This window comes from Aphelocoma coerulescens, chromosome 1 (assembly GCF_041296385.1).
Source record: "Aphelocoma coerulescens isolate FSJ_1873_10779 chromosome 1, UR_Acoe_1.0, whole genome shotgun sequence".
NCBI classification, from domain to species: domain Eukaryota; kingdom Metazoa; phylum Chordata; class Aves; order Passeriformes; family Corvidae; genus Aphelocoma; species Aphelocoma coerulescens.
This window is the reverse complement of record NC_091013.1, coordinates 14,053,920-14,079,252: the sequence shown is the minus strand read 5'-3', so window position 1 is coordinate 14,079,252 and position 25,333 is coordinate 14,053,920.

The following is a 25,333-nucleotide window of genomic DNA, read 5'->3' as shown; positions in this document are numbered from 1 at the left end:
TTATCACTAGTGCTCTGTGAACTGAAGCAAGCACTTTCAGATCTGCAGTGCACTGGTTGTGCTACACTTTTTGGGGCAGGGCAGGTTTTGAGCAGAAAGGAGGGGTGGAGAGAGGGACTGGTGATCTGTTTCTGGGACACCATAAAGAAACGCACCCTGAAACAGCAATGTGTGGCCATATTACTCCTACTCTGTTGTCACACAGCAATCACACAATAATTAAATGAACAGTATGTGCCAAACATTAAATTAGGATTCCCTATTTTCTTATAATGAGGAGATAATTTCTTATTTCTGGTCACAAACAAAGTAAATGCAAAGAACTAAAGCCACATTAGATGCCTTCCCTCAAAATCTCTTGAGACATAGAGAGAGAAAACTGTCATCTGAGGTGAGACCTAAACTAAGAGAGACCCTTGGAGGGAGGTATAGAACCACCCACCAATGATTCTGAGCCTTTCTTCAGAGATGAAAAATAAAAATCCACCCACTCCCGCCTTAGGCCCATGATTACCATGAGCATCATGATAGTAGAAAGTAGTGATAAAAAACGGTAACTTGGACCAGAACAAACATAGACAACTATTGCTCTACTGAGGCCTGAGACTGCAGAGTGGTCAGAGAGTCTCTGCCTTCCATGGTCAGGCACTTTTCTCAGCAAGGTGCAAATAGCCTTAAGACATAACAAAAGAACAGCTTTTGGGAAACCTGAATTTTCGTCAGAGAGTCAGGAGATGTAATATTAATGCCAACAAGCAACAAAAAATAAGATGGGACTGCTCACCTTCTTGAGCAGGAGTGAAGAGATGGTCCAATAATCCCTTGAGGAGCACTCTGGGGCCATCATCGCACCAGCTTCCCAGAGAAAGGGAATGTGTTGGGCAGTTCACCCCAAATCCTCACACTGGTAGGTAGGCACTAGATAACCCTCCCTACAGTTACAACACACCCTGATATCAGAAGAGCACAGTTCTGGCCTGGATCTGGGTCATGAGGAATTTCGATGCCATTCTGTAGCTGTAAGCTGAAGTGCTTGTCAAAGGATTCATTGCATCTGCAACATCCCTTCATCTTAGCTGGTCTTTTGGCTAAAGAACCCAGAAAAAGAGGCCAAAGGACAATTTGTGAACTACACAGGTATACCTCCAAATGAAGGAGACTGATGTCTTGTGCAGTCTGATGACTGCTATGTTGTAAAATTTCCTTTTACAGTACGTTCTATCTTTACTGCTAGCAGAGGCTCTGGGGGGTTTTCTGTTGACTTTTCTTACTTGCTTGTTTTGGAGAATGGTAAATTGCCATTTCATAGACTGGTAAGAAGTAATTTTGCTACGTATCACTGCAAGTAAAGGGTCTGTACAAAAATGAAACCAACCAAAAAAATGCTATTTAAATATACCTTCTTAAAGTAATGAAGTTGAGAAGCTGCTGCAGTTACCAGTTGACAGATATGTAACTCTGGAAAAGAGTTAATTAATATAGTCAAATAGCTGTACCTTCTGTTCCTTATTATATCTTGTTGTGGACAACACTTCTAGGAATATCTCATTTCCTTTGTCATCTGAGCTGAAGGGGGAAAATGAGCTCTGATTTAAGATCCTATTTCCCAACATCTACTTCACAAACTAGCTACTATACTTAATCAACAATGAGGCTATAAATATGCACACCTTGTTATTTCAATGTTTCACTTGATGAAACATAAGAGGCCACTAGTGGACAGCTAGAATAAGAATGAAGGATTACTGCAGTAGCTCCTAGATGACCTGGTATAATGCAAACTTGATGATAAGAGTCAAAACTGGGGGGAGGGCAATATTTCACTCCGCCAGGTTTCACTGACATAGACACCATATCAGGGCTATTATCCAGGATGGAAATTTAGATATGTTACAATTTATTTGGAAAAGACAGGCTGTTTAATAAGGAAACAAAAGAAATGATAGATTGAAACAGCAGAGTCCACCGCTTGTGACCAGGTGTACTATCCCAGAAAAGAGTAGCTGATAAGACTTTTATGAAAGATGCAACACCACTTTTCCTTGGCCAGGTGTGATGTATTCCAATCTGAAGGGACCTTTTACACCTGAAATATTAATGAGAGGCATCTGAAAAAAGAAAATGCGACCTGGCTGCACATAGGTGAAAATATTATGATAAATATGCCACCATAAGATATATAGAGAAGGATCCATTGAAGAGGAGGGAGTATATATATAAAGAGATATACAATGAGTAGATTACAAAAGTGTTCACATGTGACAATCCATTTTCTACAGGAAATAAGGATGGATTGAGTTCAAGTTAACGTCCAGACCATCTCTTCAATGTGTTATGGCATCAACACTCAGCACCGTTGCTATAGCGAAAGAAAGGGTGAAAACAAAATAAAGAGGGACAAAAAGATCAGTGAAAATGATCCGCTTCCTCCCACACATGCCTTTATTACAGAATTTTGCTTCCAAATGAGGCTGCCCTTCTGTACACATTCACATGAATTGAGGAGACAGAGTTTCAAGGGACAGAGCAAATAATGAGGCTCTACGAAAATGACTTGCAGAGCCTTACATTTCTGGAATTTCTTCTATGAAAAAATGGCAACTGCATAGAAAGCCCCACCTCTAACAGGAAAACATCAGGTTCAATGAAGTGTTTTCTCCCCAAATAATACATTCTTTTCTTGTGAACCTAAAGGAAGAGAGAAAAAGATTTCACAGTAGCCAGTCACACAGGGACGTGATTCAGAATAAGGGCTGGAACACAGATCTCTCCAAACACTCCCAAATGTGCCAGCCACTGAGTTTCTGGCAATTCACTTCTGATCCATGCTGGGAATACATTCTGAACTATTACAAAAATTTAGGCTATTTCAAATAACAGGAGATATCATCTAGCAAACCCTAATCTCCAGTCCCAGAGATACAGCAAAAGGATCAAAGCTATTCCAAAATCCACTGTTGGCTATGTAGCTCCACATCACATATTTGCAACACTTGCATGGACATTCTCTAGAAAATCAGCAGTAACCCCTCTGGAAATTAATTCTTCACTCTTTGTACCACAAAAGAGCACAACACATTTTAATCCATTTTCAGTGTATGAAAATCTTTCCCTGATGGGATTTAAAAGAGAAATTAATCCCAAAACAGTGATTCCAGTACGATTCACAACCCTCCCATAAACTCCTCAGCACTGTTTCAGGACTAATTGACAATGCAGTTACATTGTTGGTGATATAAAAAGAACTCTACTGCAGTATTTCTTCAGTGTCTTATGACTTAAGTGCAGCAGGTATTTGCTGAAGCAAATAAAACTATCCAGTAAATCCTCTGTAACATTCTGGGGTAGGGAAAAGAGATAATATTTTCAAAAGCCTGCTACTGTAGAGTTGTTTTCATGACCCACCTGGGAAAAAAAGGCCATAGCTAAACTGAGTAAGACGACTTCACTTAGTTTCCCTGCAATAAAGATGAAATCATCACTGGGCAGCAACACACTGAATTTTAAACTCAGTGAATGGAAAGGATATTTTGAGGGGCATATATCTTTTTCCTTTCATGCTGATGAATAGGTCAAGCACTCCATCATCAGACTTCATGATCATAAATGTAAAGTGATTTAAACCCCAGAATTCACAAGAAGTCACAGGAAATTTTGCTTTCCTACCATTACATTTTTAATAGATTGGCAGTGTGGCAGAGCCTCAATGCTGAATTGCAAATATGAGATTTAAAAATTCCTGCCTGTGCAGCACAGAACTATGATGCAAAGAGGCTGGGCAGGGGCTGCTATGCAGTGATCTGGTATCTGGGCCAGTAGCTAGTTCGTCTGCAGATTTTTGCGTCTATTAAGATTAATAAATATTTAAAAGCTCCACCACCAGCTCCAATGGCAAAGAAGACAGAGATCTGATGTTCTGATCTGTTTTCCTATTTAGACAGTCTTGAATAATTCCATGGCAGTCACAGCCAACTGCGCTGATATTCCCAGACACTGAATTAGCAGATAATGTTCTGAAGATGTATAACACTGCATGGGTACCCCTATGGAGAAAAAGGCTCAAACACTGGGTTTAAAGGATGCAGTAGCCTTGTCTTCAATGGGATCAGGGTATTCTTTAATAACTATTTTTTTAAACTTAGACATGAAGAGTCCTGTAAATGTGTGTTGTAGTGAACCTGCCTGTTTCAATATAAGAAACCTTCATATTTGTTGCACTTCTTTTGGTGTTTAAGACAGAACCAAAAAAGAGTCACTTTATCCAAGCTTGGTGATACCTAATTCAGTTTTGTTTGCATCCTGCTGAGATCATCCCACACCCTTGCAGACAGGAGGCAGTTAACTATTAGAATCTGCCAGAGTGAATCAGCAGGATCTATACAACTTCTCACTGCAGACTTCCATGTGTTGCAAATCAAGGAAGGCAAGAGAAAAATGCCTGGTTACATCCCTGATTCAGACAAAGTCTGAGTTACTAAAAAGAAGCTAGGTTATTTTTTGGGAGAGGAAAAAGAAATCAAACAAAAATAACCAACCAAGCAAGACAAAAACAAACAGGGTAATTAGCATATGCCAGAGATGGCACAAGTATATTGCTTCCTTCCAATAAATCACAGAGACACCAGCATAGCCCAGTAACAGCAAGCATTGCAAAACTGCTACGTTATATAGTTGTTTTTTCTCTCAAGTACACAATTACAATTAACAATAATTCAATTAAGTGAGTGTATTACACATTAAAAAAAATATTTTTAGCTAGGAATAAACATCTTTTCTATAATTCCTTTGGAAGACTGGGATTTTTGTTTGGTTGCTTTGTATGTATGTGTTTTTCCAGTGGAATTTTTATAAGCACACAACTAAAGATGACTCAGATTTTTAATGAAGAGAATTGGGATAAATATTTGCAATAAGACAGAAGGGACAAGTCTACTGCAGAGTCCCACAGTTTTATAAAAAATGCTGAAGCTAAGCTTGTTGAACTCTGGACGCTGTATTAGCAGGCAGAGGCTGGGAATACTAATCACAGAAAACTTGCAGTAAATCTCAGAGATAAACAACAGGGTCAGGGACTGAAAATTTCTGGCAGATAAGCTTTGTGCCAGAAATGTTTTAAGGATGGTAAAAAATACTGCAAAACTGCCATGAAATAATGGAAGAGGGCATCACTTTCTCCCCTGAGAAATCTGTTCTCATTTGGGCATGAATCACCACTTACTTGAATGTGAGACCCTCTTCTCCCAAGATGTAAATTACACAAGTACAGTATCATTGCCACCAGCAGCAACAGCTGCCAACAAGTCCTTCATGGAATTGCTTCCTATCCTGTTCATACAGCAAAAAGGTGCCAACATGCTGAATGTACATACACCTTTAATCAGTAAAAAAGAGAAGCTGTTGCACATACATGAGCTTTTCCCCATTATTTGCTTTCAAAAGAATATCCTCACCACCTTGTTGGAAAACCAGAGCAGAAGGGCAAGGAACTAATGGGGAAATTTTAGTGCATCTGAATGGTTTGAAAATAGAAAGGTGATGTCAATTACACTGACAGTAAAAACCATGGCAATTAAATCACTTTGGTAAACAAAATTATTACAATTTTCTGCACAGCATCACTACATTGAAAACAAATGAGAAAAGTTTAGATTTGTAATCAACAGAGAAATAGAAACTTATAATTCTATTAGCTTTAAATTAATTTTGTTGTTGGACAGATGAGATATGTGCTAGTACAAGATACCTGAATAATTAATTTGCATAATTTCAAAAAAAAAAAAAAGCATGTGAATTTATCACTAGTCAAGAAGAGTGCATTACTTTTTTGCATCATTTCAAGGTAATGGGCAGGAAAACAGGAATTATAGGCTTTCCTCTTAGAAACCTGGGGGAAAAAAACACATAATGTCAGGATTAGAACTGTTGAATGATTTCATAATTAAAACTGGAGTCCTAAAGTCTTTACTATGAAAATGCATGATTTTTTTAAAGGACCAGTAAGTTGTTTCTCCAGCCCCCACTGCTAGAAACTTGCACTTTTGTCTGCAATTCCCAAGCTTCAGCTCCCAGTTGTCCACTCCCAGTGTATCTACCTGTCATGGTTTAACTCCACCCAGCAGCCAAGCCCCACGCAGCTTCTGGCTCACTCCCCCACCAGCAGAGTTGGGGGCACAGTTGGAAGGGTAAAAGTGAGAAAAATCATGGGCTGAGATAAAAACAGTTTAATAGGTGAAGCAAAAGCCATGCACACAAGCAAAGCAAAACCAGGAATTAATTCACTGCTTCCCACGGCTGGGCAGGTGTTCAGCCATCTCCAGGAGAGCAGGACCTCATTACACATAATGGTGACTAGGGAAGACAAACACTATCACTCCAAACATTCCCCATTCTTCTACTTCCCCTTATACTGAGGATGATGACACATGATCTGGAATATCCCTTTGGACAGTTAAGGTGACCTGTCCCAGCTGTGTCTCCTCCCAACCTCCCATGGACGCCCAGCCCCTTCACCAGCATGGCAGTACAAAAAGCAGAAAAGGCCTTGGCTCTGTGTAAGCCCTGCTCAGCAGTAACAAAAACATCTCTGTATTATCAGTCCTGTGGTCAGCACAAATCCAGTACACAGCCTCATACCAGCCACTGTGAAGAAAATTAACTCTACCCCAGCCAAAAGCAGCTCACTCCAAAATTCATCAGACTTCTGCTGTGAGACAGCTTCTTGCTACACAGGCACTATGTCTACTTTTAAATGTCCTCTGCAGTGAACTGAATTTCTTTTTTCACTCTCTTGAAAGGAAGACTATGATGAAGTGTCAGAAAATAGCCTTGTATTTGCCTTCTGAACGCTTCCCAGCTAGCCAACCTACTCATATGTAAGCATGCGGACAACACAACTGCACTGAGTATCCTGGCACTACTTTCATTAATGCCAAAACAGTAATAGCATGGCTATATTTTCATTCAATATGCAGCCAGCCCACTGACATTTGCTAGGACCTCACTCATCCCTGTAATGGGAGCTCAGCTCAGGCTCGCAGTCACTGCACCTGCTGGGGCCCAGAGCTATTGTCCCACATCTGCCCGGACAGGCCAGGCAAGCAAGTGCTGCTCACTGTTGGCTGCCCCCCTCTCTGGCTGCAGTTCACAGGTCATTCTGGAAAGCCCATCTTCTCCCATGATAACCCTGATACTTCTAAATGACTCTTCTGCCTTTACTTTATACTTCATTAACCTCTTGTTCTGTGAAACTTCATCAGCAATTATTTTGTTCAACACTGGTGAAAATTTTTTAAAAACCCAGCATTTTTAGAGAAGGATGTGGGCTTCTTCACCCTACTTTCTTGATCTCCCACTCTTGCTAAGGACAAGCATAGCCTTTTCAAACAGAGCATCTGAACTTGCTCATTGAAACATCTTATTATTACATTTTAATTCATTTAATATATGCTATATTGATTTCACTTGGCAGTAATTATTTTTCTAATCACAATGCTTCTCTGCCAAAAGCCAGTTGTTTTACTGTAGTCCGTGACAACAGTGTTGCCTTTATCTCACAGATTTGTAATTTAATTAAAACTGATACCAAAAAAATAAATGAACTGTTTATTATAAAACCATGTTGAATAGCACTCATCACAATGAAGGGATTATGGCTTATATTGATTGTTATCATTCTTTTCATGATTTGTTAAGAACTGATAAAAGGCTGGCCAATTTAAAGCTACCTAGCACAGCCTGTTAATTTAAAAAAATACAGATGGAACATTAGTTTTTATTGTGTCCACCATATCTTCTATAACACTCCCAGAGATGCTGAACTCAAGTGGTTTGGAGAACTCTTCAGCCAGTTCTTTCAGCAATTCTGGCTGCACTGCAAGATTGCAGTGTTCAATGGGAGCAGCAGCTACTCACCAACAGTGCTGCTCACATACATCACCACATTTCCAGGCACTTGCTCTTCCCTCTGGGTACTGACATTTGAATTTGTGCATTTGCTGACTAGGTGAAGGAATGAAAGAACAGTACAACACTTCTGTTCTTATGAGGGAAACAAAGGGCAACATATTTCAAAATTTTCCAGTGGAACCTAATTCCCAAAATTTAAATCAGTAAACATTGTCTTTCTTTTCTTGAAAATACTTGAAGAGTAGTGAGTAGCTTTGAAAAGAGAAAACAAACAACAAACAAACAAAAACCAACAAAAATGCAACGAAGAAGCCCAAAGCCAAGAGGACAAACACAAGAGGAGAGAGCAAGTAGCACAGGAGAAGACAGGTTGGTAACAGGGAGCAGCTGGGCAGTCCCCAGGGAAATCCTGTGACTAAATCACAGCTACTGACCTCCCAGCCAGGGCTGAAGCACGCAGCAAGGCAAGGCATCCTCTGGGAAACAGAAGCCTTTGCTGTGCTGCCAGCCTGAAACCTTTCTGATCACTCTGTTAGTCCTCTCCAGCAGCTCTATACAGCTCCATATTTCACCCTCACAGAGGAATGTAACACTTGTCCAGAAACTTTCCAAGGATAACAAGGACATACGTACTCCCGTGAGCACAAAAATCACCCTGAAGATTAAATGCAATAAATATGCCTACTCTAATCTTGGGATTATGGAACCCAGCCAAGAACTGGAGTTCCCATCAGCACTGATTAAAGACATGTTTTTTACAGTATGAGCAGGACATATGGTGAGTGGACACCACATAAATTACAATACTCACCAGCAAAGGTCAAAGAAACCGAAAGTGTAGTAAGAAACAAGCAAATAAATGACCAGAGTATCTTTACTGAACCAATAGAAACTTAGGCTCTCAGTGTGCTGTTATAGCGCACCATTTTCAGGAGCTGGACTGATTACTATCTCTCCAGATTGAGAGAGAATAGTAACTAACACCTGAGAATGCTAACATAACTTTTAGAAGAAGGTTTCAAAATACTCCAAACAAAAAATAGATAATGGTCCAAATCTAAAGTCTAAAACTGAGTCATAGTACACAGGCATTACATCCCTGTGATCTAAATGCATTATCTTTTCTAAAATTCATGTCGAAGTAATACATGCATAGACAGAGAGCTAACCATAGCTCTCGATGTACAAACAGAAACACATGGCCTATTTTGACAGAAGGATTTTGCTAAGTCTGAGATGTTTGAGTAGGAACCAGCAGCCTGTGCAGTATAGGTATCACATGCTTTCATCTGACTGCTGCCTCGAAAATGATAGGACCATGCAGCTTCAATATCCAGAATATTATGAGACTTTATTCAGATTAAAGCAGAGTACGACATTTGCCAGGCCTCAAGGTAACAAGAAAATAGCTATCCATGCCCAAAATATTTAAATGCCAGTACAGACTCTCAGGTGACTGATCACCCCACTTCTGCCAAGGTCTAGGAACACAAACATGTTCCTCGTGTCCCATGGGTTTTGAGTCACTTTCACAGTCATACGTTAAATAAATGTTCTTAGCTGAGGAGACAGTCCCAGTTCCTACCAAATAATGACCCAAACTGCTCTGGCAACACAAGAGAAAGAGATCTCCCCCTTGAGTCCAGAGGAGGACCACCAAGATGATTGGAGGGATTGAGTACCTCTCTCGTTAGAAAGAGCTGAGAGAATCAGGATTGGTCAGCCTGGAAAAGAGAAGGCTTTGGTGTGACCTAATTGCAGCCTTCCAGTACCTGAAGGAAGCCTACAAGAAAGATTGAGAGGGACTTTTCACAAGGGCACGTAGGGACACAAGAAGGGGGAATGGCTTCAAACTGAAAGAAAGTATGTTTAGATTGGATACAAGGAAGAAATTATTTACTGTGAGGGTGGTGAGGCACTGGCACAGGTTGCCCAAAGAAGCTGTGGATGCCCCATCCCTGGAAGTGTTCAAGGCCAGGCTGGATGGAGCTCTGAGGAACCTGGTCTAGTGAAAGGTGTCCCTGCCCATGGCACAGAGGCTGGAATTGGATAATACCCTTACAACCCAAACCCAAATTCTATGATTATGTGATTCTCTTCATGTCCTCACAATCACAGTCTGGTGCTTCAAAACTTCACATGTCAATCATGCACACAACAGGACCTTTACCATTGTCAATGTGTGGCTTCACCTACATGCCACACACAATCAAAACAGAGCAGTGAGGCCAAAGCTCTGAACAAGAACACTGGGGGCTGAATCTATTGAGAGAGAAGTGAAGACAAAAAATATCTCCCTGCATTGCTAAGAACCTAATTCTGCCATCTGATCATTGTTCCTCTCAGTGTTCCCTGAAAACAACGAGGCTTCACTTGATTTCAAGAGGATCACCTAAAAGGTCTTTGTATCCCAAAACAAGAATTATTTTCTCTGCTGGAAGTAGGAAAAGGGCTGACTAATACACCACTTTTTACCCAGTGCAAGCCTCCAAAGGAATTTTGCACAGCCACCTGCATGAGCACCCAGGGGAGTCCTGTGCTTGTCTCATCAGCCATGAAATCCTGAGCTGAACAAAGCAAGGTCAAACATTTTCTGTACAGACACTGATGTCACCTTTTCACAAGAATCAGTCTTGACACATTTATTTTATGTTGTTCTCCATTACAGTGACGCCGTATTTCAACTACTACAAGGAAAAAGAGCAGCCAGAACAGAACTACAATGGAATGGCACCCTGACACACTGGATGTAAGTGTGCATATATTAAAATAAGCCCTTCTCCTCCTGGTCAGCTGGCACTGAGGAGAGCACAGTCCCCAGGAATGACGTCCTGTTTTACATCACGTGTAACCTCTGCATCCAAAACCGAGGCAGGAGTGGTTCAAGAGCTTGTGGGTGTGTTCTGGATCAGTGCCATGCCAAAATCACCAGCAGCACTGCAAGAAGGTGACAGAGAAGGCGGAAATGCAAATCTGCAGCCAAGACCAAGAGGAAGAGGTGGGATTCCAGTTAGTTATTCTACCTTGTGGGTGACTGCATCTGCAAATTAAGAGATGATGAAAACCTTCTGAAGTTCAGTGAGGGTACCATTATAAGAGAGGAATAACAGAAAGCTAGTCTTAGCTTGCATTCCCCAACATCATTCTTACAGTTTTCTTGCTAGACAGAGATGTTTCCTTCTTTTTATTCCCAACACCTTAACACTGGACTGAATGAACTTGCAGATGTGTACAGACTAGTGCACATATGATTAATACAGATTTGAACCTGCAATTATCTTCATTAGTGCTTGTTTTGAGTAGTGTGGATGTTTTTCTCACAAAGTGTTCCCTTTGCATCTTCCAAGCAATCAAGTGCTATAAAAACAGCTTTGAAAAACTACCATCGTTTACACTTTATTCTTCCAATAAATACTCCTGTCAATATTGATTAATACTGAATAGTTAATACTACATCATTTTAAGAGCTATTGCAGAAATTACTGAGCAGAGAGAAAAAACCGAAAACTTCAACTTTTCACTGTCTCCAATTGCAGATGTTATTGGCTCCTATTATCTCATTGGAGGACTTCAAAAACAACTGTATATTTTCTTATGCTACAAAACATTGAGTGAATTATCCACTGTATTAAACTAAAGATATTGTCTCCAGAATATTCAGATAGTGTTTTCCTGTTGTACAGACATTATTGTGTAAAAACATTTGTCAATTAATTCCATGCTGAAACATAAAAACAGGAGAAAAAGGGTATGAACTATCTATCTGTAAGGTAATTGTCTGTAGGCAGACAGTTGGTTTGTAGCAGACTGTATTTTTCCTTTTAATCCATAGGTCAGATCTCAGGTCCAGTATTCTGGTCCCTTCTGAAAAAACACACAGATTATCAAGGGTACAGTGCATTTCCAACGGCTCTACAGAAGTGCATCCAGTGAAATATTACTAGGTCAGGGAGGGAACCAGGAGGGCAGCATAAGTAAGCAAAGCCTAGTCTTCCTCCTAAAGCTATATGCAGTTCAGCACAACATCTTTGCTGTGATTTTCTTCCAGTTCCATGTACATTAGAGTGAAAAGAAATTATCCCTAGTGTGGCAAAACCATACAGGAGGAAGTAGTCTTATATCTGTTCATACTCTATTTTCATATTTCCATGTTTACTATGGCAATTCATTGTGTTTTGCAAGCCTATCATCAAATGATGAATTTTTATTGCATTTAAGCTTCATGATAAATAGAACACCTAGCATACCTAATTATTACAGCCTATGCTCGTTACCACAGGAAGCTACATTCCAAAGTTGTTTAGGGTAGACAGCTCCCCCGGTCCCAGGTCCTTCCTCATTAAGCCACAATTAGTATGATAAATGGGGGTGGTTATTTGGTTACAGGCAATAATGGCACTGCTTGCTCATCAAAAAATGGGGAGAAATAATTAAATATTACAAGAAATGGCTTAATAATTAATAATAATACCTCAGTCACCAGCAAATAAAGCAGAAGTCCATCCAGGTGTTCATTACAGGCTGCAGTTCAAAGCCAACATGGCCTTAACCTCAAAATAGCTATCAGCATTAATGTGGTAAGCAGAAGGATGAAATCATGCTTGTCCTTGACAGGAGTGCTGCAAGGTGCTTGAGACAGAGTGTGTACAGTCAAGCTGAAGCTGGAGTTGGTAATCATTTTGGCTAAAGCAGCTGCAGCCTGAGGAGCCTGTGAGTGCATCCTTGGTGGCTCCCTAATTCGTAAGTACCATCTAGGCCAGCATCTCCCTGTCCAAAAAGAGCAATTGAGCATCCAATTTTTTAATATACATTGAATTAAGGAATTCTGAGGCATATGGTCAGTACTAGGTTAAATGAAAAGGATTCCATTTTCTGTCACTTAGTTACAAATACAGAATTACATAATCTCATTTAATTGCACTCTTCACCTCTTTAACATCCTCAGCCTTCTGTCTCAAGCCATCTCTCCTCAGCAAACACATCCTGCTGACTGAAACTGCCTTCCTATAATTAAGCTCAGCATCCTCTTTTCTCCCGGGGGTACACAAGACCACGTCCGTGTCATAGAAATCAAATGCAACAGGGCTCAGCAGCACCTCGAGAGGGTCACCTAATTCGCCTTTCGTCCCAAAGGCAGGATCAACTTCTTCTAAATTGTTCTTGACAGAAGTTCATTTAATCTGCTCTTAAATCCTCCAGCGGCTCCACAGCCTCCCTCAGCAATCCAGGCTGTGATCAGCCTCCTTTACCATCAGAAAACTCCAAATGCTCAAGGTACATTTTCTTTACTGTAATTTAGCCCATCAATTCTTGTACCAGTCTGTCAAAGGTACAACTGCATCAAGTCAGATAATTTTACTTGACTTAATTTACTGCCAACCAACACAAACATACAATCACTGGTTCACAGTAAGGGAAAAAAAAAAAAAAAAACAAACAGAAATCACTGTGCAAAAACCTACTTAAATTCCTGTCCTTCCCCTTCCTGCTCTCAAGTACTCTCACTTTTGCCTTTTTTTAATCTCAGTGCACCAAAATTCCTCCAGTGAGGCATGGTTGTATGGGAGGCTGAAGCAGTCTAACTCATTCCAACACTCTATGGTTAAGGTTTCCTGCCATGTTCCTTAGTGTCCCTTTCCCAGTGTGGGTTACCCACGAACCCCAGCCCCTCAGCGATGTCCCATCATAGGTCAACCATGGCCACAATCTCCCTATTGTGTCCTTTCCCCAAGCATGTTCAAGCATGCAGGTCTGTTGACTTCTCCAAGCAAACTGGTGCCCACAGGTAGATAAAACATTCTCTCTGGAGCCGCTCCAAGCCGCTTTTGAGCAGCAGCCACACGCTTTGCCTGTGAGTCATGGGCAGTTCAGGGAGGAGGGGCTGGCAGCAGTGCAGTGGTGCTCAGCTGCCTCCAGCCTGAGGGCCCTCATCTCTAGGCTCTTAAGACAGCTGGTGGTCAATACCTGCAGACAGGTCCCTGGTTTTGGGCTTTTGTCTTTCCCTCTGTTCCCAGTGCTGCTCCTAGAACAAGTAAAGTGTGGTACTGGTCTCAGGTTGCACAGGCAGGACGTGACTTTTGCACAGGTATCCGTGGGGGTACCTACATCCAGCTCATCTTCACCCCTGACGGAGCCCTGATCTGCTCAGCTGCTCAGAACTGCTCTTCTTATCAGCCCTGTTATTTTTGAAGTCAGGCTTTCTTCCTTTATATTTCAGTTTCATTGCTCTGCTGCTGAAGGTACTTACACATGCGCTTAAGTACTTTCCTTTGCTTAATCAAAGCCTGTGTACTTGTATGCAAACATACTAATTGCAGGCAAAATTGCTGTTATGTAAGCCACTACCTGATGTTTTTCATGGAGTTAGAAATGCACAACAAAGACCTTTGCGCCCATTAAACATTTTAGGAAAAGCTTTTAACTTTAGGTGAGGAAATGTGTCATGGGGAATTTGAGTGCATTACCATCAATATCATTAGAAGAGAAGAATAATTTATTCCTGACAGTTGTCTTTTACAGCATGTCATTAGAATGATCCCTTTATAGCATCCATTCATACACATGACATCTTAAGTCATACCAATCCATCTTCCTCAGCAGATAAAAGACTATGATCTTTCTAATATCTCATTTTTTCATTTGAATGCCTGAGTCAAAAATCATTTCACAAGCATTAACAAGTCCAACCTATCCATTTCCTGGAGTCCTCAAGCACTTTCTAGAGCCATCTCTTCTTCCATTCTTTCTGCCTTAACCCCAATTTGTAAAGGAAAATTAAGTACAAGAATGCAAGACACTTCCCAAATGAAGGACTAAGTGAAACAGAGCATTTTTACCAACCCAGATTACTGATAAGCATATGATTTTGTCATCAAGAAGCCTGTCTGACCAGACGGAATATACACCTCATCTGTTTGGTTTTCAAAGCCACCCCCCACAAAAATAATCTCTGAGTTAGAGAAGACTAACGGCACATATGAGGACAGCTGTCTCTCTGAGATGCTTGGAACAGACATCAAACCAGTTGGGATTTGGTGACCAGCCTAGCAGAGGCTCTTTGCTCTGGTGCTATGTAAAATTCCCATAACAGTTAATATCTGACCTCGAGCTCTCCTCAGTCCTATCTTAGACCTCTATGGTTCATTTTCTCTGATCTCTCACTAGACATAAATATCTCTCACTAGAGAGACAGATATGTACACCCCACATTGTGCTTTCCTCACTTAAAGCAGACAGGGAAACTGAGGTAACTTCCACACTATTTACATCTTCATAACCTGGAACCATCATCCTGCAGCTGACCAGCTTGTCCTAAATTCAATGTCTTTTACATTTTTGTGGTAAATCTCGGTAAACAAATGTGCTTCCTCTCCTCTGCAAGTAAATATTTTTTCACACTTGGGTTCTTGACACAACTGCTGGTTCATCATTTCACACCTGCCTTCTTCAAGGACTGTAACAGTAAGACCTTCCATTCCATACACTGCATCTAGATGGGTAAGGTCCAATCTAACATCCACTGACAATAATGGTGTGGTATTAAATCAGACTCACAGGATGTGTTCCCTTCATACAAAGAAGGGAACAGGGTAACTGTATTCAGTCTATGGAAATACCTCATGTACTGACTCACACAGTGCTTCTTTACATATCCTAAGACTTATTTGCCCAGTCTCATGTTAATTGTTTGCATTGCTGGCCCTCGATGTCAGCATGCTGTCACCAAAGAAACATGTTACTATGATAGGGCTTTTAGCAAAAAGATTACTTATCAATGGAAGACAAAAAAAAGCAAGAGTACCCATTCAAGATCTTGTAATATAATTAGCACAGCATAATAGATAAGAGTTTTAATGCAGTAATCACCTCCTTGATTGTGGAGGGAAACATTAACAGTTTTATCTTCTGCTGCAATATTAAAGCACTGAAGTATATTCCTCAGCATCTGAAGGTATCTTCACAGGCAAGTCAGTACCACCCAGAAAAGAGACAAAGAAGTAAAACCTGTACACTTCTGTAAAAGGCAAACCTTCAGATTGGTAGCTTGTTTGGTGATGGATAATGAAATGCACATTTATTTCTCGCTACCCCCTGCTCCAATAGGAAAATGGCAGTGCAAGCCACAGTCCTCTCAGTCAGAACAAACAATAAAAGAAATATATGCAGAATTCACCTCACTGTGTCTAGTACATGGCACTGAATCTGAACTTTCAGTCATCCCAAAAGCAATCCTTTACCAAAATCCACAGGGAGTCTTCTCCCTGTATTTTGTTCATACAGAAGTTAGATTTTCTAGTAGGCCATCATATATATTTCTGAAATCCATGGTCAAGTGAGTTCCATTTTAAGTATTTAATATTAGGTAGAATTCTTTGGAGTTATATGGAACGGAGGAGATTTTCTCCTAATTTTCCATGCTTGCACTTAATAGTGTTGCACGCTTGGAAATGTTCATTTTTCATGCTGGATACATGCAAGGGAGTGAGGCTGATAAATAAACAAAACCAGCAGGTACAGGATTCTGGATAACTGGAAGTTACCCAACATTCAATAATTACAGATTTCTATCAAAATACACAATAAAAGATTGAGAGCTCATTGCAAGCAGACATTTTCACTTGTTGCTCTCATCAGTAGCAAGTAAATCCATCTGTTTGATCAAATCTTTGTCCAAGAAATGCACAGAGTACAGTTTGCTGCTAAAGTTGAAGTACATCTGAAAAGGTAAAAATACAGTCCTTTGAGTACTCAAAGACCCTGGGTATTTATATATTTTTACAAGAAGCTCCTTCCTGTTACCATCCCTATTTTAGCCAAATTCCACTTTGAGTAGATACATTTTCCAGTCTGCACACTCTCTAGGTTTGATGAGATGCTTTGATTGGGACTCAGCTAGTAATTGAAGCACAGGATTGTGGGTGTGGCAGGTACCTCTGCTCCTGCTGTACTCAGTGACCTCTGCAGAGGGACACAGCTCTCTGCCCCATGGGCTTCTACTCTGCAGAGGCCTGAGTCACTCCTGGCCAACCAATCAACCCTGTTGCCTTTATACTGGCCATGCCGACCTGAATATAAATATCTTCCTTCTCAATCTGGAACTAAATCTTGCTATACATGGCCAAGCAAATCCTCTGCCCTCCTTTCTAAAACCCAGCAAACAATGATGCTGACATTCAACTTCCGCACAAACACCCATACATTCCCAAATTTCAGTTTGAAGTGAAATAAAAACAAATAAAAAAGCCTTTTTTTTCCAATGTTACAGAACCACAGAATCAGAGAATTGTTGAGGTAGGAAGGGACCTCTTGGGGTTATCTTGTCCAACCTTCTCTGCTCAAGCAGGGCCACCTGGAGCTTGCTGCCAAGGAACTTGTCCAGATGACTTTAGATTATTTCCAAGGATACATGGATACATGGACAGAGACTCAACAACCTTCCTGAGTAATCTGTGCCAGTGTTTGGTCACTCTCATGGGGAAAAACTTATTTCCTCTGGTTCCACATGCTGTCTGAAGTAGGGTACTTTTAATGGGAACTTTAAATGGCAACAAGATTCCTTGACCATGTATTGGTGAGCAGAACACTGCCATTTGTGGATGAAGATTAAGAACTGCTGATCAGTACAGCACCGCTACTCTTGTGACTTGAAGAATAAAGCTGACTGCACTCATCAATATCCTCACAATGTGAAGAAATTATCTCCATAGATCTTTATAAAGCTATGAAGAGAATTGAGCAAACCACAGGAAAGACTAATGTCTGTAGCATAAAAGCAGAACTGGCTTATGCAACCAGCTTCATGTGTATTTTAGTACTATTTCTTTTAAGCACAGCAGCCAATAGATTAAGTCTGAACTTGAAAGGTCATTTAACAAAAGTAGGAAAGAAATGCTATCTTCTAATATTCATATTTTTACATAGAAAAAATTTTGATTTTCCAAGATCAAGCTGCTTTCTCCAGCTTCTTGCCTGTGGTAGATGAGCATAGCTATATTTACTTCAGTAAGACTCACCAGATGGTAATAGTGTAAAATAACCTGTGTTTTTAAGCTGTGTAGTTTTCAAATCATATCTTTATATAGATAGATAAATAGATATAGATAGATAGATATATACACACACACATATGTTTTAATTCTAATACATGCTAAGAAGATAGAAGACCCTTAATTAAAAAATAAAAAAAAAAAAAAAACCTCAAACCAACCTACAACCATTCAGAGGGTTGACAAGAGTGCCTTTAATGGCCCTAAAATGCCTGCTAAGGCAACTTAGATATTCAAATAGTCATACCTGCTCCTGGTGCTTAGGATGTACCACCACAACTATTCTGGGCAGCCCCAGTTATTTACATTTTGATTGTTTAATGCCTTTGACTTTTTCCAACCTATGTTGATTAGCTTGCAGGGAGAGGGACAGCACAGGCAACATGGCTTCCATTTGATGTACCATTTCACAAAACCCTTACAGTAATCAATGAAAAACATGCCAGAAAAAGAGATGCTGCTATAAATGTTGTACTACATTGCAAAGAAAATCTAACTTTCTACAGCAAAGATGCTGTATGTCATGCAAATGTACATGCAAAGATGCATGTACATTTATCTCTCTGGTGAATAAAGATTTATCTCTAGTGAGAGAAGGATACACTTGAAAGCTGGAGTCATATTTCTCAGTCAAAACAACACTAGGGTACATCTTCAACAGTTTTCATGCTCTTATGTTTTTATTATTAAGCGACTGACTATGGCCTTATCACATACAGCAAGAAAACAAGATGTTTTGCCAGCACATTTCTAATTTGATGGATCATGACTTTTATCTCCCAGCAAGGATTTGATCTTTCCATGTGCTTTTTTATGGCTACTATTTAAGGCACTGAGCCATGGCAGTATCTCACATGAACCACTTATAGAATACAAAAAATAGTTTAAAAATGCAAGATCAGGTACCAGTCATTTTTGCAGTAATTGGGGCTGAGGGGTACATGACCCATGACACTCACGATGACTGAACCTTACAACACACTTCACTAGTGCTTGAGTCTCAGTTTTCCTTTGGCACTCACGGTACTTCAGTGCCATGCTTGAAATTTAGCTGGTTTTGCCAGTGTGTCATCTTCATATACTGTTGTAAGTATACAAAAGAAGAGTAAAAGACAGACACCTTTACTTTTTGATTCCCCTACTGTCCAGTTCCCCTTCACACACCATATGGAGGAAAGGAATGAACACACAAAGCTCTCGTGACCAGAAGTTACAGGTTTCCTGGGAGGGTGATGTGGGCCACATTTTCTTCCAAACATTCTGTGGACAAGTAGGTAGCAACATTTTACATAGTGCCTGTATACCTAAAGCAGCAAGTAACTTCTGCTAAGTACATACTCACCTAATCCCCTGCTGCTCCCCACAAGAGGTTGTCAGGCCCTGCTGACTTCTTGCAAAAACTCAGGTGACAAAAGAGCCAGCAGCATTTCTGCATGGGTCTCAGCAATTTAGTATTTAAGTGGAATCAAATCACTTGAGAGAGAAACAAAGCCAGAAGTCATGCAAAGGCTCCCGTGCCCTGTGTGTCAGTGCCATCCTAATTCACAAGTAGAAGGCTATTATTCTACCAACCCAGAATACTACCCACATCAAAGAATACTGCATGATAACGGCATTAGAACAGATTAATTCTGTGAGATCAAAGCTATGCAGTTTCTAACATTGGATGGTTCATGATGAATGGTCCATGATGACTGAACAGGCAAAGTGTTTAAGAAGATACACAAGTGCAAGTGCAGAATTATCTTTCCTTCCTCTACCCCTGGGGACTCCATGATTTTCTGAGGTGGGCCTATGGATATTTCTTTTGGTTTTGTAATGTTTTTTAAGCTACTTAGGTTTTTGGTTTACAGACTTCCAAATTCAGTTTTGAAAAGTCACTGACAGATCACCCACTAATGGAAGCCAATAAGCAAAAATCAAGGAATGCCTGAGCAAGACACAAGTAGCTTTTTCTTTGGTCTTTGCAAAGTTTTTCAGAGGACAGGATCTCTGATTTTCTTCCTCTACTTTTCAGACTTGAAAATAGCATTATCAATGAGCTTCCCTCAGCAGATGCGAATTTCGGTATCTGTCAACCTCACTCCCAGGGATCTGGAGCGCAGTGCTGCAATAATTGCATCCTATCTGGATGTACTATGATGCTTTCTGGTCCTACTATGTCAGGAGCAGCATGAGGGAGCTGTTCCATGAGGAAGAGGAAGCTGAGAGCTGAGGGTGACAGAGCTGGTAAAGGCAATGGTATCAGCAGCAAGAGCCCAGTCTCACCACACTGTGTGAGGTAAGATCCCAGGACAGGCAAGTTGGTAATTGTCATACATGAAATCCCTATTTGTGCTTGGTCTTTGCATATTAAGTGCTTTAATTAATTAATTTTGAGTTAAATATTTTTAAATTGAATGTTAAAATTAACCCATCAGCCCAGGTACAAAAATCAAGTTCCATTAACCACTTGTACACCATAAGAGTTATCTTTCCTGTGTTTACTGTATACTTTTATAAGTGTTTTAAGATGTGTTGGATGTATTTTAATTTTTTTTTAGGTGTTTTTACTTGTACTTTGGTTCCAAGGCAAATTTCAAAAACCCCAGTTCTAACAGCCAGCCCCATAGCCATTACCCTGTAGGCAAGCTCCATGGCAACCTGAATTTTAATGAAGGCATTGTAGCACCCTTATCTCAACTAGTACCACCCCTCTGACAACGCTGAGCCATTGGTGGACAGAGATAATCTGTCAAAGGGAAAACACCAATCACTTTAAACTGAAGGGGCGGGCTGTGGGTGGGCTGTGGGCGGGCTGTGGGTGGACTGGGGCGGAGCAAAGGCGCTATAAAATAACGGGCCAGACAGAGACACACCATTTTTTTCCTCTCTCCAGCCTAGCTGAAGTGGACATCCGTGCTGGGAAAGCCTACTCCTATTAAGGCGCCTTTAGTAATTTTTTTGCTTTTGGACCAGCCAAAAGCCAGCCTAGCACTGTAAGTCCTTTTTCTCTACCTGAGGTCCAGTGCTGTTTCAGCCAGAAGATGTAAAATCCCTGCGCTCCTGGGGCATACCATCTATCGAGCCATAGGATCCCAAATTTTTATATTTTTCTAATTTCTGTAATTTTTCCATTTTTCTGTTTTCAATAAATTATTTTAATTTTTTTTACTAAGAGTTGTCTCATTTCTCACAGTAATCACAGAATCATATAATACTTTGAGTTGGAATGGATCTTTTAAAAATCAAGTCCAACCTACCTGCAAACTGATCATGAATATTTCCGTGGATGGAGAATCTCTGGGCAATCTATTTCAGTGTTTTGTCACTCTCATTGTAAAAAACTTCTTCCTTATATCTAATCTAAATCGACCATCCTTCATTACAAAACCATTACCCCTGGTCCTATCAGCACATGCCCATGTAAAACGTTCCTCTCCCTCTTTCTTTTATAAATTCCCTTTAAATACTGGAAGGATGCTATAAGGTCCCCCCATATCCTCCAGGATGAAAAATCCTAAATAAGTAATAAGACATCAGGCCTGAGGTCAAGAAATCAGTCCACAAGTCAGGGCCAGGATCTAGTGTGTGTACAGGCACAAGCAACAGGCTGCAACACCTACTGTGGAGAGTCCCAAGGAGGAAGCAATCTCATTCCCAAGCAGCTGTGGGAAGCCTCTGCCATGGGAAGCCTTCTTCCAGCTTTTGGTAAAAAAAGCCCAAAGGTAAAAAGGGCTTTTCAAATATCTCTTTCTGCCCAGAGATGTGGCCTTGAGTGCAGAGGGCCAAATTCCTGGGAGGGGTGTGGAATTGTGTTCCAGGCTCTGCCACTGCTGTTCCAGAGGCAAGGGGGGCTTTTCCTGCTGTCTGCATTTCTCCATACATTGCAGTTGCTTCTGTGGAAAGTGCTTTACAGGCTGGATGACTGACATGACTTCCTTGCTAAGTCTCTCCTCTCTGGCGTGGCCCTTCATTCACTCTTTAAAAAAACCCACTGAGGAATTTCAATTTATAGTATTTGAAATAAAAAGATTTTAAAAGCAGTTCAAGTAGAGGAAATGACTGTTGGAAGGCCATAGCTGAACCACCAATTTCATCTTTTAAATGGATTTATAGCCCATCCTCTCAAAACTCCTATAAAAAGAAACTTTAACCCACAAGAGCTGACATCAGGTCAACAGGATAACGTCTTCTTAAGCATCACAGTGATGGAAACAAGTGTGTTTTCAGTGACAGTTTAGCCAATGAAAAATTCCCCTGTTCAAGTGTTGCTATAATTCAAAACCTAACTGAAAGTCACACAAATACCTCAACACTTTTCATCTCTTAGAATAGTACTTTGTGAGTTAAGGGCAGGTAATTTCAAGACAAAATACGTGCATCAAAGCTACCTTAAGGAACTGGTACAGGCAATAATGACCTCAATATGACTACTCACAGAATTAAATACTGTATACAGGAGCCAACAATTTTAACCTCATTAACTATAGAGTAACCTCAGTTCACTAACTCAATTACTTAAATGATTCGCACAATCACTATTCCTTAATTACTAGCACAACTTTAATAGCAAAGGTGTAAAACTGTGGAGACATCATTAAAAAATAAAGTTGCTAGGTTGTCCTCCAGTGCTTTAAATTCATTCTGCCTGAAAATGGAGCCTGGAAGAACACTGACTATTAAAGCTATGGTCCTTCCAAATTTGTCTGTTGCTTTGGAAGAATTTGAGATGCAATCTGTGAAAATGGAGAGAGACTTAACAAACTCTGGATCTGATATAGAGAGGTCATCTTCATGATGGCTTTTTTGTCGGCAGTCTTGCATACAAATTTAAGAGGGACAGAAATGGGCTCTGGATCAGTTTTTCACTTTGATTGATGTGGGTGGTATGATGGTGGTGTTTGATCATTTAAGAAAGCAGTAGAAAAGTTTGCAGACAAATAAGTGAGCTGTCTTGAACCTGACACCCATTGAAAAAATCAGAGGTAGGAGAAAATATTATCCCGGAAAGAAGGAGACAAGACAGCAATAGAGACACCTGCAAGTTTCAGGGTAAGGATCACTGTTGAACTACCATCTTAGTAACAGGTTCATTGTGCATGGAAAAACAAAGGGATAGAGGAGGAAGTTCCAGGACATCTCTTGGAAAACTAGCAGGGAATGGAAGGGGAGAGGGAAGGAAAAATGTTTTCTCTCAGGGGTACACGGAAGAAGCAATTAATTACAGAGTGAAGAAGAAAAGCAGTACCACAGTCACAGCTGAAAGCATCAGAGGAGTCAAGCAGATTCCTTCTTTCCTCATTTCCTCATTTCCTCATTTCCTCATTTCCTCATTTCCTCAGTGCTGAGGGAAACTGCCCTGTCATGTCATTGGAAGTCAGATGCCAATTTTGAGCTTAGGTGCATAAGAAGGCCTTGGGAATGTTTTTAATAGAGCAGACCGAGACACAGAACTTGCTTCAGTTTTAGTGCAAAAACAAAGTTTGCATGAATTGGTTCCTTATAATACTTTCATATGTTGTTTTTTCCCCTGCTTTCTACAGCTGTGTAAAGCATGACAGTAAGAAAAGTGTCCCCATTAGATCTATTCATTCCACAACAATAATACATACAGTACAACAACAGAATATGAATGAGCCACAAAATAATGAGCCTGTAAAATCTATGGAGGCAAGAAGTCCATTTTTTTAACCAGCTGAGAAATAGACTACAGAAGCATTTAACCAATTATCTGTATACTCTGCCCTTTTCTCAGCATATCCGGAAGCACAGGCTCTCTTCTCTGACACCTCGGGAGAGGAGCTGCCAAGCATGACTCTGCCTCCACTGCTGCAGCTACACCCACTCCTGTACTCTGTGGCAGCATCAGGGAGCAGCAGTCTCCCTTTTCTTCCTGCAAATGTGAGTGAATGTCCACCAGTTCTAGAACTGAGAATCCCAGACACATTGCTGCCAGTGACTAACCCAGCCTCTGTCACCCTGAAATCTGGAGGGAACACAATGAATTTCTCCATAAGGCATATCCATCTTTATTGATTGCCACAGTTGTGGGGTCTCTTTTTAACACAATGCACTTAAGAAACTGTCATTGTTGTTTCACACCAGATATGTGCACATGTATGCAATTTTTATGAACTACCTTCCTTTCTAGAGATGAAAGTTATCTGCCTCTGGTGTCTTTCTCTCTTGGGTTTTGTATCCTTAGTGATGCTCCCATACAGGAGCTCTGTTTATTTCCCTCTAAGTGCCAGTCTGGATTGATTTCCTTTCCTCAGCAAATTCTGGTCACTCCCTTCAGAATGATTTCCAAATCTTCCTGTGATCTCTCTCTGGCAGTTGGCTGCAGTCCAGGTCCTTCTGGAACCTGACATTGCACTAAGGTCACTTTCTTAAGTGTAGGTTTGTGACTAAGTTGTGACAAAAGGGGAAATCATTTTACTTTCTGCTTTCCCCTTTTACTTAACGAACATGCTGTATATATAGATTTCTGTCTCTATACCAGCTCCTGAAATGTTTTAGTGCTCTTTCACATTTAGCGGTGCTGTAAAATAGCAGCAGCTCAGTTCAGTGCTTTAGCAGTATTTCTGTTACTTCCAGTGCCTGATCCGGCTATTCTAAAGTTAGTTCATGGATCTCAACATTTGCCTCTGCCTGCCTTTAGACTATAGCCTTCTCAGTGCCTGCTGTGTTTGTACAGTCCTGACCAAAGATCCTCCCTCACCCACTGCAACTGTCCTGAGACCCAGCAGTAATGTCTGCAATAAAACTAAATGTGGTCTTTTTCCTGTGTCACACAGAGGTGTCAGGCTTAGAAATGTTTGCTATACTGTCCAAGGAGTGGAATTTAATGTGTCTAGCTACTCTTAAGTTTGCAGGATTGATTTCCAAATCCAGGGAGGCATATGCCCAACACAGCATCAAAGAGACGCAACTACCACTGCTCCAAATTTTGGCTTCACTTCATGTCATTACAAAAAGCAGCTCATTTCCTGCTGTGGAGGAGGTGCAGAATTATGCAGGAGGTCAGACTCCATCATTCTGCTGATCATTTCTGTCCTTTGCTGCCTAAAAATAAGTTTTCAAAGCCCTTCTTAGGTCTAATGGAGGCTTCATAAGAAATCCTTGAACTGAGATCCATTTCTGGATTCATGCAAACAGCTGAATGGATCCATTTGCAAGCCAAGGCTCTGATCCAACAGAGAGATACATTCTTATTCCCTTTACTAGCTGTTTTTAAAATTCTAAATGTTGATGCTTCATTCTGCACTTTCTGCAATTTCTTTTAAGTGACTTTCACAAAGGACAGTTGACTAATACTCAGTCCTCAGCTTTGTACAGGAGCTGGTGGTCACAAAAAGTGCAAAGCAATATTCCAGCAAATTTCCTTGTCCTCCTGCACT